The 12500-nt window shown below is 38.8% G+C and overlaps 1 long non-coding RNA gene across 1 annotated transcript in view; it reads left to right on the top strand.

Annotated features, from left to right (window-relative positions):
- The window catches only part of LOC125044437, a 31031-nt gene extending 19613 nt beyond the window's left edge, over positions 1-11418 (top strand). The window contains exons 2-3 of the long non-coding RNA XR_007116488.1: positions 7908-7989; positions 11328-11418. This is a non-coding gene — a long non-coding RNA (uncharacterized LOC125044437). The remainder of the gene's footprint in view (positions 1-7907; positions 7990-11327) is intronic.
- The last annotated feature ends 1082 nt before the right edge of the window (positions 11419-12500 follow it).

Below are 12500 nucleotides of genomic sequence, written 5' to 3'. Positions count from 1 at the left end.
AAGAAAAGGAATGGGGGATGGGGCTCTTGAGGGGCATGTTAAGGAAGGGGGGGACAGGGGGAGGTAAGGGAGGGTCAGGGGGAATAAGGGAGGGTAGGTAAAAGGGTGGAGTAAGGGTGGTGTTACGGGAAGGGAGGGAGAGAAGGTGTTCAAAAGGAGTAAAAAGACACACGAAGGTGAAAAGAAAGAAGAATGATCAGCCTTGGCGAGAATGCGTAGAAAGCTTCAAAGAATTTAATTATTGAGATAGATAACGCCTTTTCAAGACGTTTTTTTATGTCATTGTTTTTTTTTTCTTAGGATGAAAATTAAGTCAGTAATTATGGGGGACTCTTTTTAATCTTATAACGGAAGGTAAAGTAATAATGGTAATGAGATTATCGTAGCAGGGGAAGGGAAGAGGAAAAAACAGAAGAGCAAGAACTAGGATGATGTTTCACTTCAATCTAGAGTAATTTGGATCTTGCAAAAACAACGGCTTTTGTTGTGGTCAAGTTTATATCACGGGAATCTATGACTTGATAAAGACGGTCCAGAAGGACAAAACCAAAACAAAAAAAAATATCTTTACATGATCCTCAGCCTAAATGACAAAGCACGAACACCAAAGGAACGAAGATCCGAGAAGAATAATGAAAACAGAACGAAGAAAAAAAAACCAGTAAGAAGAGACGAAGAAGCGGACGAAAGAAAAGAGTGATCAAAATAGAATTGCAGAGGAGAGGCTCGACCGAGGAACAGAGCCGAGACGGCGACAGAGGGAAGGGAAGGGACGAGAAAAAGGTGGGAAGGGTTATCGGTTCTGACCTCTCGCTGTGTTGCCTGAGGCTTGATCGCTCGACATGGAACCCTCAGGTCGAACAAATGAGGTGGACTTCCATGGCACAGCTCGATTCGTCTCTGCTCGTAACACTCCTCTCCTACTCTCTATGCTAATGGACCTTACTGTCTATACAACACCAATTAGTTAATCGTTATTCCATAGTAGTGAATCGTGTGAGAAAAGCGGCGAAACATTTTGAAACGTAAATTTTCATCTCACCTGGAGAGGTCGGGGATGCCATTGTTCACAAGCAACATTATCTCTCGGTAATAATTTCTCGGGCGTTACTATCGAGTGAAAAAGACGCTGGCAATATCGTGCACTTCGGAATGCACTTTTTTAATCCAACCCAAAATGTTTTTTTTCTTCGTAAGTCAAAGAATGACTCCGCGGAATGAAAGTACAGTAACACCTGCTGGCACCAAGGAAAGTATTTTCGCGCGGTAATTAAAGAGTATGGAACATCCGTGAGAATGGCCGGGTATCGCAGGCAGGGTACAAGCATATCTTTGGCGTATCTGCGTTAAGACGAGGTTTAGTCGAAGATCAGCTGACTCTATACACTGGAAAAGGCCTCATACGGGGAGGCGGCGGCGTGGAAGAAGGCAGACGTGCAATGAAGTTCGTTATGGAGATTTGCGGTTGACTGGGATTTATCCGGTGGGAGGAGTCAGAAGGGATTATATCGGCGTACATTCATGGGCTTTTATTCGGTATAAATAACTTACACTGACACGTAGGCCGATGCGATGTACAGAACATATGTGTAGACCTAAGAAAAGTATAGACCTGAGTGCTTTTAACACCGTACCCTCTTTTTGTTATAAATTTCCATACAGTTACCAAAACATTCGCATTCTAAACAGACACACACACACACACACACACACACACACACACACACACACACACACACACACACACACACACACACACACACACACACACACACGAACACAGTAAGACGACTCTCCGCATATAGTCAAACCCATACGCATCAAAATATTCCATTCCCACCATAAAATGAAACTCTCCATTCTGCGTAGTAGCCAACCATTGTTCCTTCGAGACTGGACTTAACATTACCATTTCACCCCCCCCCCCCTCCTCACCAGCGTATATACAGGCACCATGGGCATTTACAACTCGACCCCGCGGCTTTCCTCTGGTTGACCGGCGTGTGTCATAAATAGTCAGCGGAGCCGGAATCCGTACCCGAATGTTAGGCGAGGCCGGATAAAGGCATATGTGCGGTTGCTGAGGCCGTGCGGTTGGGAGGAAGAGACGGGCCGGCGGTGGAGGTGATGTGGAATTAGTCGTGGGAAGGTAGACTATTTTTTTTTCTTGTGGGGGGTGGGTGGAGGGTGGAGGGTGGAGAGGGGTTGAGGGGTTGGGAGGTGATTGGATGTGCGTTTGTATGTTCGTGTGGATGCATGTATGGTAGTGGATGTGTGAAGGAAATGTTTGTGTAGATTCGTCTGCGTTTCGTTTTCACATATTAAGACAAATCTGATTGGATACTTATTATACATACATATCTATATGTGTATATACATACATACACACCCGTAAGCACGCACGCACGCACGCACGCACACACGTACAGACACACACACACACACACTCACACACTCACACACACACACACACACACACACACACACACACACACACACACACACACACACACACACACACACACACACACACACACACACGCACACACGCACACACGCACACACGCACACACGCGCACACGCACACACGTACACACGCATACACACACGCACACACGCGCACACGCACACACGTACGCACGCATACACACACACACACACACATGCGCGCGCGCGCGCGCGTGTTTGTGTTTGTTGATAGGAAGATCTCTAGATAAATGGACTGAGAGATCGATAGATAGAGAGATAGATGTATATACAGATGTTGATGTACATGTAAATATAGATATAGATGTAGATGTAGATATAAATATTAGCATAGATGTAGATGGAGATATAGATATAGATATAGTTATAGTTATAGCTAAAGATATAAATGCATATATAAATAGATACATAGACAGATAGATAGATGGATAGACAGACATATAGATACATATATGGATACAGGGATAGACACTCTATGATTCTAATGAACTACGTGTAATATACACAGTAAAAAAACAAACAAAAAACAGTACCATACCACAACTTCAATTTAGACGCCTTAAATCTGAACTTTGACCCCAAATACGAAGGCAATTCACTCACGCAATCTATCAGCCTCATCATCACCACAATCACAATCACCGCCCATCTCCATCAAGCCTAAACAGATCGTGATTTTTCTTCGAGGGATCGATATTCATTAACGTCACGGCCGTTTTACTCCGCTTGTCGATTTTGTGAATGGAGGGGGAGCGCGTGACGTAAACTATGGGTCGTTTTATAGACAAAACACAGGCATTCTTGGCCGGCGTGATGGCAACGTTGTGGGTTGTTTAATGGGTCTCTGATTGTATTAGAGGATTTTGGTGGGATTCGGGTATTTGAGGCTGATTGTATGATGTTCGGTATGATGTATGTTGTTTTGTTGTATAGTGTTTACTGTGTGTAGGCTGAGATTTACTGTATGTAGTATTTATTGTATTTACTATTTACTGTATATAGTATGTTCTGTATATAGTGTTTACCGTATATAGGATTCACTGTATATATTATTTACTGTATACAATATTTACTGTATATAGTAATCCCTGTATATAGCGTTATTGTATATAATATTTACTAAATATATAGCATTTACTGTTTATAGTATTTACTAAATATATAGCATTTACTGTTTATAGTATTTACTAAATATATAGCATTTACTGTTTATAGTATTTACTTTATATAAAATGTTCATTTTATGGTATTCACTGCAATTATAGTATTTCAAAAGCAAAGCACGAATATTTGACACGATGTAACGACGACACAGATCTTTGTAATAAAGATCATCAAAAAGAATTTACATTTCTGTCTCCCTGTATTGTTTTCCGTATCTATTGCATTTTTGATCGTATTTGGAGGATATCAGTAAGTTATTTTTGGTGTTATTTTTTTAATGTTCTTAAGATAAAGATGGCTCTAAGAACGCTTTATGGTTAAGAGTAATGGTAGTGATACTAATAATGTCACTTTCACTTTTGCTGTTACTATCATTCCTTTTGCTATCACTAATGCTAATGTTAATGGCTGTAATAATGATGATTCTGATAATAATGAGAGCGATGATAATGATAATTGTTTGGAGGGTAATGGTGCCAGTATAATGGTAACGAAATGTTAACGATAACGATTATATTAATGATGAAAATGATATTAATGATAATGGTGATATTAACGATCATATGCAATGCAAATTTTCATAATGACAATGGTAATATTAATAATAGCAATACTGGCGATGATGACAGTGATATTAATAGTGATAAAGATGATGTCATTTATAATAATAATAATAAAAAAACAATGGTAGCAAAAGAAATGATAAGAAATACGTCATAATAACAAAGACCTTGAAGCCTGCAAATATAAATATTAAAAAGAACTGACGTCATTCTCAGTATTTCATGTACTTGTTCTTTGAATGTTCCTGCAGACAAACTAATATTTCTTTATAAACTTTGTATTTGTACACCTCCCCTTCTTCATAACACTCCCACCTTCCAAATACCAACGACAGTAAATCAAATCATATTGTAAATCCATATTATCTTAAATTCATTACTCATATTGTAAACCGAACGTAGCGATTGCCCCCCCCCCCCTCCCCCCGAAAAAAAAGACGCTCAGTTTGCGTCCTCATGTGGTCTTCTTTTTAAAAATGGGAGGGGGGGAGGGGAGGGGGAGAGGGGGGGGTAATTGTTAGGTTCAAATGTATTTGGTGGAATATATTGTGGTTGGCGAGACTTCCTGTTGCTCGGCCGTCCTTGGTTGTTGAGTTGTGTTAATGAATTTGGCGATGCATTCCACATTAGCATAAGTACGTGGGAGATGGAGAGGCAGGTTGGCTGGAGGACAGTTTTCGCTTGTGAGTGTAAAGGATGGGTGTGTTTATTCATGTTTTTGTTTATTTTTGTGTCTTTATTTAGGTGTTTGTGTTTATTGGATATTGGTTTTGTGTATTTATCTCTTTGTTTGGTTTTGCATTTCATTTTTTTTAAAATATGTATTTGTTTTATTTACTTATTTATTTTATAATTGTGTTTACTTGTTTTGTTTATTTGCCTATGTCTTTTATTTAGTTGTTTTAAGTTTTGTTTTGGTCAAATTAATGAGAGGGAGAAGAACACGAATGTTTTTTGTTTGTTTATCATTATCTTATCTCCAGTGCTTTCTTCTTCTTATCACTTGCATGGCTCAAACGGCGCTTGGGAAATTCGCTCATTGTCTTCCTGACACTATTTACATGCCTACACAAAGCTTAGCTATTCCCTAACAACATCACGAGAAGAATCGACAGTCGTTAAGAAAAAAAACGACAACACCATTCTTCTTTAAGTTCGCGACGGCAACGCCACATAAGAGCAACTTTCTCTTTACAACAATGATAAGATTTCGGGTAGACTCTTTTATTTTCTGATACAGAATGACCATGATCCATGAGCCGGATTTCTGAGGTCATCTTCAAATTGGGCGACTTTTCTTTCTCTGGTTTTATTGTTCAGTTGCAGAGAATTTTTTTATTTTTCCCTTCTTCCTCCTCCTCCCCCTACTACCCCTTACGATTCTAGTTATTCTTGAGGGAACAGGAAGGTATCTACTTCCTCGGAGTAAGTTAGATTTACATTTATTTTACGAGTGCGAAGACTCGAAGACAGGAATCATGGAAAACAATGACTTGAAAGTCCTTAGTTTGTGGGGGGAATCCTTCCCACACGAATGTCTTTCCTCTGTTACAGAAAATTGCAAATACGAAAAAGATACCCACATCCCAAAGCTTCAAAAGATATATATATACAATTCTCCAAGATAATGAAGAGGGTTAAAATATTAACACGTAGTTCTGCCGATATGCAGTGCGTTGTTGCGTCGTTGATCTCCCTCCTTTTGTAATGCAGAAATTGGCAGGTGTGGAGACCCAGTGTGGCACTTGAGGTTGAGCGAGATGATACGTAGATTAGCCGGCGGTTTCCTAATAGAATCACTAACTCTCTGGCATCCCCGTCATCCCGAGAGTTTCAGTGTGCATTCGCTGCAACATCTTGATTCTTAGTAGTTTTGATTATCTGTTGATAGCATATGGATAACTGTTCAACTATTAAGCTATGCGTGGTATCCATGATATATCCCTGCAGTGGTCTGTAGTGTTATGGTATTATATGAGTAAGAAAACCATTGTGAACATCAGCATGTATTAGGAGTTACAGAAGCACAATTCACTGAAGTATCCCATTGTGTTGTCTAAACAAAACATCTTCGTCGAAATGCTCTGTAATGAACGTGTTACAGAATCAAATCGATATTCATAAAACCAAACCATACTCAGCGACTCTCATGATTAACATTGCGTCTAACCGCCTGTTGACGTTACACATATATTTAATTTTCAAACAATAATTACCGGATATCTGCAATACCTTATACCTCTCTTACTTGACATTACTCCCATGATTATCGGCGCCTATGACAGTCTATTGTAATCATAGGTAGCCGTGACATTGGCCCAGCTTCATTATTTCTGCCATTTCATTCCCAGGTATATTTTTTTCTCATTGTACTGAGTAAGATTACAATGACACTCGACTAACAGTATAACCGTCGTCCAGGAAACCCCGTTAAGATCTTCAAGATGTAGATATGTAGATATACACAAGTTCTAAATAACAAGAAGCGTTCCATACGTGAAAATAACACAACGACGTTATAGATGCGGTGCTGACTATAACTGGAAAAAGGGAGTTAAATCTCTCACGTTGGACTCGGGCGATAAGATTTCGTGGTCTTAGATCGTTTAAAAGGAATGATCGTATCGGACAGGTTTTCGTCTGGGACCACACACGCACTGTCTTCCTACATTCTTTCGGGTGACCATTGTCTCGAAATATAAGTACTGGAGAATAAGCGAAAAAAAAGATATTTATACCATAGTGCAGCGGAAAGAATATTGTGAAACTCGGACCTCGTTACATGGACTATTTCCTTTTATGAGTGAAATTTAGTCCATAATAAGTGCACAACACCATGAAATAGTAACAAAAGGAATAAACCCTCATAAATATTACCGAAACTACTTACACACACACACACACACACACGCACACACACTCCGGCCGTTATTCAGACGAAAACAAAACTTTAACTGGATTAAAACACGGTGGTACCCCGCATAATGAAGAGGTGCTCAAAGCCATTAAGTGTTTCTAAAAGGACCGGCTGGTGGATCGTCCCCTCCCTGAAGAAACAAAGGCCTTTCGTGCCCCGCCCCGGCATGAGGACGACCACAGGGACTTGCTTGATTTAGGGACATAATGGACCACAGGACACAGAGGACCCAGGGGAACAATGCACGCGTGAGGATGCCCAAGAGTCAAAAGAAAGAGGAGAGGGAAAAAAAAGCGGTGCAGGTAGAAGAGGAGGAAGAAAAAGGCAAGCGCTGGAATGAGGAAATTATAGACAAAGGACGGGTCTTTTTGAATATCAAGAGAAAGGGACACAATAGCAAATGCATAACGTAATGATACGTTAGACAAAAAGATGAGGATTTAATGACAAAACAGACAATTGCCGAGGCTGTATAACTTCCCTTTATTCCTACGTAATTATGTCAATGAAGTAGAACCATTCTTTACTTTTATTACGGTAATAGAGAATTTATCTATACATTAAAAAAACACATTTATCTTTGATTTTAACATACCCAACTATCTGAACAACCAGACACTAGAATACCTTCTACCACCACTTCGACAACATAAAAAAAAAACATCATAAAAACGACTTAACTCTTATCCATAAAAGTTTCCACTCGATGAGAAGAAAACGGATAAAAAAATCATAGTCTCTCCTCCGTGTTAATCAATTCACTCCTTTCTTTGCAGACTTGAAGCGAGCACTCCGCATGGAGTCCCCAACACCGAGGCTGAGTGAATCCAATCTCAAGAAGTTATCGCGAGGACTGAGGTAAGGGCGAAAGGGGAATGGGAAATATTGAAGGAAAATTCAAAATTCAAATTCGTGTTTAGATATTTATTTCGAAATGTGGATATTTAAGGTAAGTTTGAAAGGGGGAGGTAAAGGTAGTATTGAACGAGAATTTAAAACTCAAGTTCATGTATAGATATTCACTGCAAAATAAGGAAGTTTAGGGTAACTGTAAAGTAAGGTAAGGTTAGGTAAGGTAAAGTAAGGTAAGGTAAGGTAAGGTAAGGTAAGTGTAGAAGGGAGATAGAATACTGTTAAAGTATAATTAAAAAAATCAAATGCATCGTTCGATATTCATTGCAAAAGGCATACAATTTAAGGCTTAGGTAAGTGTGAAAGGGTGAGGTAGCTTGATATGGAACGAGAATTTAAAACTTAAACTCAAATTCAAATATGTTTCACGATTTTTTTTTTTTTTATTGTATTTGACAGACCAGGCTTGAGCAAAGTCAGGTTGTCTACGACTCTACACTGTATTTACGTAAATAATATATACATATAGTATGGATATATAATGCATAAATGCTAAGACTTTTTAACACATGTCACTTATGATCTGAATCGTCTTATTGAAGAGAAGAATAAAAAGTTGATATAAATATTCTAAAAAGTAGTCAGTTTTTAATAAATGTATTATTTTCAACAAGTAACTTTCTACTGAGTATAATGGAACAGGTATTACACCAAGACATGTCGTGGTTACCTTGTGGATGGATGTTAACTTAATGCAATAATTCAATTAACCTTGTCTTCGCATCACGTATTGTAATGTAACAGAGGAAGAAAAAAAAACTTCAGTGATATAAAGTCTCATATTACATATTCAGTAAACCAAAATGCAACAATTCTGTAACACAACAGATTGAATAAATACATAAAAACAATTCTAAAACAGAATACAACAGTTCTATAACAATACAAATTCAGTAAGGCAAAATACTACAGTTCTATAACAACTGAATTTCAGTAAAGCAAAATACAAATGCTCTATAACAATACAGACAGTTATACAAATTCTCTGTATTTTTCTTTCTTTCTGACCTGTATCAACACAATATAAGATACACACAAAATTCTGCCTGTCATATACCTTTACTGGAATGTGTCTTTGAGCATACCAGCTTTTCTATTTAATTCCTTGTTATAATATACCGGCAAAGAATGGACACTACCATCGCGAAGGTTAATGATAAAAAAAAAAAACTCACTTAAGGCCTTAATGTGTGTAAATCACGCGCAAATTTACACCTCCCTCGCCGAGATTGCTTCCTCCTCCATTACGATGATTAGCGAAATAACGCAGGTTTCTCCGCCCACGAGGAAGTTCTAAGCGTTTTAAGATATGGGGGTACGTGCCCTTCCTGATGAAAAAAAAAGTTACGTTCTAATGAATCGAGGAAATGAAAAGATTGTTTAGAAGTAAATGGAATTTGTATACATATAAGCTGAGTTACTTGGTCGATTGATGTATTTTTTTGTATCCTCAGAGTCCGTGAAGGTATTTCATCGTTGTGTTATTCGATAAAAGAAAAAAAGAAAAATACAGTATTTTACAAGGTTTAATTTCCAGTGTAGTACGTAATTACGACGCTTATTATCCTTCTGGCTATAACGGTAATTGTTAATTTCCTTTGCTGAAGATAATATAATAAGTATTGTGAAGACCCAAGGCTGTTTATCCACATTCTTGTGAAGAATGTCAGTATGACCGTGTCCGAAAGAGTGAACGGTGTGATGAATAAACTTTATTATTTTATCTTGTTTTAAAAATTATCTTCTATGAACTAGGACCAGAAAACTGTATACTAGTATTTCTTTCAAAACACTGATGTACATCGAATTCATTGTTTTCGTTTGATAATTAATCTCGATAAACCGAGGATCAAAGTGGCCTGCGACTTATGGAAACCGCCTATACCATACTACGGCGTCGAGATTCGTCTAAATTATGTACGCTGTATTCATGTGATTATTTTAGTGATATCCCTTTGTATATTCTTATAGTAATGTTACTGGTATTATACTTTTATTCTTTCTTACATCAATTTCTCCCGGGCGAAAGAATTATAAATCCTAATGAGGCATATTCTTTACAAACCCCTTGTCCCATTTTAACTACATTTGACTCTTCTAGGGCAAGCAAAAAAATATATAAATAAAAGACATCGTCCTCGGGCACTTGGAGGTGAATGCCCTCTGTTATTGCAAAGGTCGAGGCCAATAAGAGGTTTGGCGGAGTTCGGGCACGGAAACTGAGAAATGCAATTAATAACTGTCATTTTGAGAGAGTTGTGAATTATGCTTCGGGAGAAGTTCGAGACTCCGATGCCGTTCACACTCCTTAGAGCAAGTTAATGCTGACGTTATAAAGAGGACTGATGGTATGAGTCCAATTTTATTGACGTTTATTTGTGTATTAGGTCATTGCGATGCTACTAAGTGTCAAAATTATGGACTTTTATGGCTGTTGCTTATCTGTTATTGAATTTTGCCTTCGATTAGCGGAAAAAACGCAAGTCAGTTTTCTATCAGTGTATGTGTTCGAACCTCTGTTTATACAGAAATTTACAAAAAGATATATATATGTATATATACATGTTTGTACACACACACACACACACACACACACACACACACACACACACACACACACACATATATACATAGAGAGAGAGAGAGGGAGAGGGAGAGGGGGAGGGAGTGGGAGTGGGAGAGGGAGAGGGAGAGAGAGATAGAGAGATAGAGAGAGGGAGAGATAGAAATAGATAGAGAGATAGAGAGAGGGAAATAGATAGAGATAGATAGATAGATAGAGGGGGGAAGGGGCACACACGCGCGCACACACACGCACACACACACACACACACACACACACACACACACACACACACATACATAGACACACATATATATAGAGAGAGAGATGTATAGATATATATATGTGTGTGTGTGGGTGGGTGTATGTGTGTATATATGTGTGTATGCGTGTGCTTGTGCGTATGCGTGTATGTGCGTGTGTGTATGTATGTATATAAGTATAAATGTATGTATATATGTATATATATGTATGTATGTATCAATGTCTGGTGTGTACATGTGCACGTGTATGTATGTATGCATATATATATGTATAAACACAAATGGACAGATGAGAAAGAGAGAGAGAGAGAGAGAGAGAGAGAGAGAGAGAGAGAGAGAGAGAGAGAGAGACAAGAGAGAGAGAGAGAGACAGTTGTGAATGTGTACATACAGTTATAGATATAAGTAAATTTATTTCTACAAACGCACCACTTATCGCTGTATCCCTATGCTTTCAGATCCTCCAAGAAAAGCCTCCACTCCGTGCACTCAGCCCTTGAGACCCACAGCGTCCAGGATGGGCAGCTCAGCGGACGATCTGTATCCCTTGTAAGTATCAAATCCTTCGGTAACCCTGTCCCTTAAATACAGGGTCCGTATATGCAATGGCGTAGGTGTATATGTTTCTTTCCCTTTGCCTGGAGCTGTTTTGTTTCCGTGCCCATTGGCTTTTGTTTTTATTCATTGTCCACGAGCTTTCGTTGCCCAAAAGACAGTTTTCACAGTCACTAGGCGTCGTGAATCCTGAATAGACTGTGTGCTGAAAAGCTGTATAGTTTTGCTATTGTTGTTTCGCTCATTGGGGTGATTTTCAATCAGCTTTCACATTTTCTCCCCAAGTTTCTAAAGTCGATTCTTGTTGGTCTTAGAAAGCGTAAATTTGAAAAATCGAAATTTGGGAATTATTTAATGGATGAAAAATATACCGAACCTGAAGAGCAAGACGGGAAGATCCTACTTTTAAAAAATTCAAGGAACGTAGTCGATCAAAATAACGGACATGATGCGCAGTTTCCGTAAGTAAACAACTGCAATTCACGCCAATACTGCCAGTTCTTTGCGCAATGTCACTGGATCGCCAGCGAGGCTAATTTCCCCTCAGCATAGTAGATAATTTACCAGACACACCTTTCTCTTTCTGCCCGTGAGTCTCGCTTATCAGGATTGGAGATTTTTCACTGTGTGACACGAAGGTGATATTCGCCCGCGTAAAAATACACAAATTGGTGAGATCTTCAGGTCGAAAGTGGACACAAAGGTTTAGGGAATAAACAACTAAATACATTATCAGACATAAATGGACATAATTGTCTAGAGAAAAAAGCAACTAAAGAAACAAAATAAAAATGATGTAGATAATGTGAATTTACAAATAGATACAAAGGGAGGAACTGGACGCCACACGAAAGGGCCTTCAGCATATTTGCGTGTCTCTCCCCCCCCCCCCCTTCGTCGTGTTATTTACAGTTTGTCTACAATGATTCCTTCACGGAAGCTATCCGAGTGACATCATAACAATAATAACACACGACGTATACCCCAAAGCCCAACGTGGAGTATAATCCACCCCACCTCACCCCAGTTCGTAAAGCTTTGATAAGCCCCCAGGCTAAGAAACAGGTGCATACCCC

The sequence above is a fragment of the Penaeus chinensis genome, chromosome 35 (assembly GCF_019202785.1).
Source record: "Penaeus chinensis breed Huanghai No. 1 chromosome 35, ASM1920278v2, whole genome shotgun sequence".
In the NCBI taxonomy this organism is placed as follows: Eukaryota; Metazoa; Arthropoda; class Malacostraca; order Decapoda; family Penaeidae; genus Penaeus; species Penaeus chinensis.
The sequence above is the reverse complement of the archived record's forward strand: the minus strand, read 5'-3'. Positions and strand labels throughout refer to the sequence as shown.